This window comes from Coturnix japonica, chromosome 1 (genome assembly GCF_054131305.1).
Source record: "Coturnix japonica strain WE chromosome 1, WE-NBRP24, whole genome shotgun sequence".
NCBI classification, from domain to species: domain Eukaryota; kingdom Metazoa; phylum Chordata; class Aves; order Galliformes; family Phasianidae; genus Coturnix; species Coturnix japonica.
In genome coordinates, this window is record NC_140663.1 from 46,935,483 (window position 1) to 46,940,988 (window position 5,506).

Genomic DNA, 5,506 nt, shown 5'->3' on the forward strand with positions numbered 1-5,506 from the left:
TCAGACATGTAAACAAACCATACAATACCATGACAAAAGCCCAAAGCACAACATATGCCACATCACACCTGCTGTGATAATACCTTCCTCCCACAGGCTAAAAAAGAAACCGCTGCAGTGGCTGGGTCCTGCTGCCGAGGATTCAGCTGCAGCCCGCACTGCTGCCTTTGCCCACCAATTCGTCTCCACAGTCATGTATGGGATCACTATCAAAGAGGGTGTTCATTGCATGGAAGCACTGGGGCAAAGGTGCTCTGACAGGACCGCTCTGCTGAAGGTGTGTGAGATGTGGCTCCCTTAGTTCCAAAGCAAAGCTTAGTGTTGGTCTTCCCGGCAACTACGAACCAAGCTGAGGCTATTTGCTGATTTTTGTCATCCCCTTAAGATTTAGGTGTATGATTGTACATAGACAAACATGTGACAACTGCATTACCATGGAATAGTTTTGTTTCTCCAGTTCGGATCCATACAGAGCTGGGCAAGAGGAACAACAGCCCTGTCTGATCTGCCAAAGCAGCAGGTATCGCTCTTCTACCATCCTTCTCATTCTTTCCTCTTTTCTTTCTTTTTCACATAAAGAATGAGCAAGCTAAGTCTGGTTTAGAGAAACCAGGATGTTTTAAGTATGCGTCAGTTATAACCCATCATTAAATAGCAAGTGACCTTAATCTAATCCACACAGCACATCTGAGAGGCACAGTCCATACCAGCACCAGAGAACATCTCCAGCCCAGTGAACAGATCAAAAAGCTCATTCTTTTCTGTAAGGCTTTAGCCAAGCAAACTAAAAGCTGAACTTAATGCCTTCAGCAGAACAAATAATGTACTTCAAGTTAAATACACACTTAATGTTTTTCTGAATAGAGATTTCTGAATCTGAGTTTTAAAAGCTCCCTAAATACATAATTATATGATGGGAATTATGACTTTTTCTGAACACAATTATGATTAAATAATGAAGCATCTTTGGTATAAAAAGGATTTTGACTCTATCCTTACCTTTCATAGTCATGGGTTTTTTTCCATCTCTTTTTTTTTTTTTTTTTTTTAACCTAGCAAAAATGTTCTGCTTGAAAAACATTGCTAAGCCAGGTGTACTGGAAGGTGAGTTGGGAAAAACCAATGGTTTTCTTGTGTTTAGTTTGATCAGATTCACTGTGGTAATACTTTTTAAGAAGGTAGACACAATAACCGCTCAGTGTAATGCACTGAATGCATTAACGGTAATTTATGTATTGTATTAATGTATTTTATTACACAGTCATAACTATTGTGTTTTGTTATGCACACAGTTTTATGTGCGTTATGCAGAAATTAGTGGTAAAGCTATTTGGAATTACATTTAGTATGTTTTTAAAAATGATTCTGAAAGTAGAAAATTAGTGTTGATGATCGACGTGGGAGGAATCACTTTTAGATCAACCTATTTATTTGCCTGGAAACTACAACAGATGCAAAGAGCACAATCACATTATTTGACAGAGCACATTCTTGGCTACACAACACAATTTTGTGTCACAGTCACCAGCATTATCTATGTATTTTCACCAGCAATGAACAAGAGCTGTATGTCACACTCACAAAAATCTGCACCAGCAGAGGTGACCCACTGTCACTGTTGCCACTGCTTCAATGCATCACCCACTGCCTCACTGTGCTCACAGCTACTGTTTGGTCTCCATCAACATTCACAAAGAGTTGATGAATGTCAGTGAGTGCCATTTTTTCTACATGGAGGTATTCAGTGACACCCCTTTGCTTCATGCACACTTTCATGTCAGACGCCATTTTGTCAGACTGCCCCTCTGCTGCCATCTGTCACACAGCAACAAAATGCAGTGGAGTACTGGTGGGAAGGTTCAGCCTCTACTGCCATTCCACCAACAACCACCTCTAATCTTGTGGGAGGCATAACAATATAGAGAGCATTACTTTGCAGCAGCCCTCGTCACTTCAGTGCACAGGCACAATATTCCCAGTCCTTCCTGCCTGATAAGACTCTTGTCATTTATCCCTTAGTTATCCAAGTATACCTCAAACTGTTTCAGACTGTATCAGCTGCCTCTGCAAACTAAATTTAAATGAAAAAAAAAAAAACAAACACCACCAACAAAACAAATAGAGACTTGGTTGTTTGCATAAATGTCTTCAATCCATAGCCGATTCTTTCAAAACATGACATCATCTGCACTGTTGCAAATACAAATCTCTGTTCTGCTTTACAAGGAAGAGTACACAAGACAAAATAACCAAAGACGAAGAACTAGTTAACCTTACAGAGAAACTGGAATACTGCATACACAGGAGGAAATAGTGAGGAGAAATATACGCTTTAGAGCTCACAGTGGGTTTTGGTTTGTTCTCTAAACTCTAGGTTTCCTATGGCCTCTGCCAGAAGCAGCAGCTGGGGGAGCTGTTGGCCTCAGCTGTTGACTTTTCCTCCCTTGCGAGTTGGAAGCCATTGGCCACCAACTGCATGTAACATGACAGCTTCAGCAGGCTCCTCCTCCTCAACGCTGCAAGGCAGCCATCAGCACCTTCAGCTTCTCTTAGAAAAAAGAGGAGAGGTTAAGTAATTGTTACTCATTTTTCTGGGTTAGGTTGTTGGATTAACTCTTAAATTGGTGACAGGCCAAGGACCAAAGACAAATTCACTCTTTCTCTCATACTGCATTCTGAGTCAGCTTAACTCCAATGACCTTGGATACTGTTTATGTATAAACACATCTTAATATTGCCTCAAACAGCTATTAAAGGTATACTTCTGTAAATCTAAGAAATACACACTTTATATTTTATTTATGTTCTAAAACACAGTATCAAAATATGCCTTCCCTGGGAATTGAACTCAAGCTCTCCTACTTCAAAGCAGCATGTGAACAAAGTATTTGATTCTATTTAGAAACAAAAAGGTGTATTCCTAAAGTAAGTCTTGTAACCTCCATAGTTAGAGGAAAACATACAGCAGACTTTAAACGGAAGAAAGCTCTTGAAGTAGAAAGCTTGCACACGTATTCTCTATTTCTTCCTCCACTGAGACTGTTGAAGGGACAATGACTGAAATTCTGAGCCAAGATTTCAACTTTCACTGCCTTTGTTTGGGTCCAATTTTATGTATCATCAGATTTTGCATCTGCACCAGAATTTGCCGATGAGGGCACTTGGAGAGTACCACTCCCTGACGGGACATTCATGATAAAATCACAGAAAACAACAAAAGGGCTCTACCTTAAAAATTAGATAATAGCTATATCCACAGTAAAAAGCCTTGATTTGATGAAAGCTGCCAAGTATCATTTTATCATTTATCAATGTCTACTGATTCCTTCAGTGCTCCCAGATACATTTCAATACCTTCTAAATGCTCAGGGGAATGAGAAGGTCCTGCTCTTCTGGGACTTTTTACTGTCCCGCTCCAGAGTTTTGTTTTCTGGCAGCACCACATATCTCAGGGATGTTATCTTTATGTCACTTGTTCACAAAGAGTTAAGACTTAGAGCAGAAGCTTTGTGACTTAACCTAGCATTTAAATATCCTTTTCAAAACATCTTCTGCCCTTTGCACTCCTTGGTATCACTAAAAGGTCAGGATTCTTTCATGATAATGCAAGATTTTGTTTAGGACTGCTACTCAAATTACACCAAGCTGTAGAAGGTAACTGAAAATGTGTGCAGTTCTAATATATGAATGAGCCATAAAGCTATGGAAAACACTGCTTTGCTCACATTTTAATAACTTTAAAACTGTCTAGTTTTGTATTTTTAAAATAAGTGATGCAAAAAGAAAAGTTGCTACTGGTAGTCAGAAAATGTCACATGTTGTTCATGCTTACTAACAATTACACAGTAGAATCTGAATGCTACAAATCTAACATCTGTGCAAGCTGAAGAAACTGTAATATTGTTAATTTGACTGTTGATTCAGTTCCTTAAAACAATGGCATTCTTGGTGTAGCTGTGGGCGGCTGTGTTCCTTCACCAGCTCCCGTTCACACCACACAGCGTGGCATGCAGCATGGCGCTCTGCATCACGTGCTGTGTCTCGTTCCTGTGTTCTGTCCTGTGCAACAGGGACACAGCACTGGGCCTGGGGTCAGAGGGCTCAGCACCTCCTGTGACCTCTGATGGTCTCCTGCAGGTGCCTCCTGAGATCCTACCTACTGTGGTTGGATTAGAAGGATGAGAGGAATGGCTGATGCACAAGGTAAGTCTAGGAACTCAAATTTAAGTTATTATTTATGCCGGCTTTTTGGTTCTGCACAGCAATGTGAAGAACTATCATTTCCCACTGCTGTCAGTGTTACTCAGGCCTTCCTGTGCTGGTGAAATACTGGTAGTGTTGCAAACATGGCAATAAAGTGACTTTGTCTTAAACTCCTGGTTCACCTGCAGTGTTTTGGTGGTACTTCCACATGTTAGAGTTACCAAGTTACCACAGGTAACCTATATTCACATACTGCAAAACAGCTGCAACCATCGGCAAACAGGCAGTGTTCTATTAAACAGATCAAACCTGAGCATGACAGGCAAAAGGAGGTGCTCTGTGTGCAAGCCCTCTTGTCCTGAAGCAACGCTACAATTCTTCAAAAGCAGCGTTCTTCGTACATTTGCTTTCTGAGTGTACAGCCCTCCCTCTGCGGCATGCTGACTTCTGTGCCACGGCAGAGCCAGCGGCTTTGGGCCTAGCTGGGGGCTGCCCGCGGGCAGCAGGGGCAGCTGGGCTGCCTGCGGGAGCTGCCTGTAAAGCCAGAGCCCAGGCAGTGCCAGGCCACAAGCCGCTGGACCTGCCCTCACAGCGCTTGATGGTCAGCGACCTACAGACACACGGTCCTTAGGGAGCCGCCACAGGCACCGACCCGCCGGGTGGGGCAGGGAACTCTCTCACGTTTCTACTTCGAGAGAGAGCAGGACTGGCATCAGTTGAAGAAGTACTGCTGGATTTCTTAGTTATACCCGCTCTGTTCTCCCCCAGTCAACTGACGTATCAAATATATATGTACACACACACGCACATCAGAAAACTACCGTACTTGTGTCAGAAACACTCCCCGCGGTGCCCCCGCCCGCCCTGTTCCCGTCAGCGCGGGGAGCGCAGAAACTTGCTCCCAGTTCCACGCAGGAGCGCTTGCTCCGGGCTGTGCGCTCGCGGCTGATTCCGAGCGCTTATTTCCTCCTTCGCCCAGAGCGAAAGCGCACGCACCGGTTCTCGGCTGCTTGGGGACAGAAGCCGGGCGTGCCACCGGCCGCATCACTCGGCAGGGTGCTCCCAGGCTGCCCCTCCGCCCGCCGCCCCGCTCTCGCCGCTCACCTCGGCTCGGCTCCGCTCGGCGCCTCGCGCTGGAAGCGATCACCGGCGCTGCCGCCCGCCCGCCCGCCCGCCTCGCGGGCACACACAGGCGTCAGGAGAGGGGGACCCGGCCCAGCCCAGCCCCGACCGCTCGCCACCCACAGCCTGCCCCTATTGTCCGCCCGCCGCCCCGCCCCGGCCCGCCCCGCCGCACTGGTGG

At 45.0% G+C, this 5,506-nt stretch overlaps 1 protein-coding gene across 4 annotated transcripts in view; it reads right to left on the reverse strand.

The window, feature by feature from the left end:
* Positions 1-5,478, reverse strand: part of TSPO (translocator protein) — a 28,441-nt gene extending 22,963 nt beyond the window's left edge. For all 4 annotated transcript variants that reach the window (XM_085518246.1, XM_085518273.1, XM_032446353.2 and 1 more), the window contains exon 1: positions 5,308-5,478. The gene's annotated coding sequence lies outside the window, so the exon portion shown is untranslated. The remainder of the gene's footprint in view (positions 1-5,307) is intronic.
* Between the last annotated feature and the right edge of the window lie 28 nt (positions 5,479-5,506).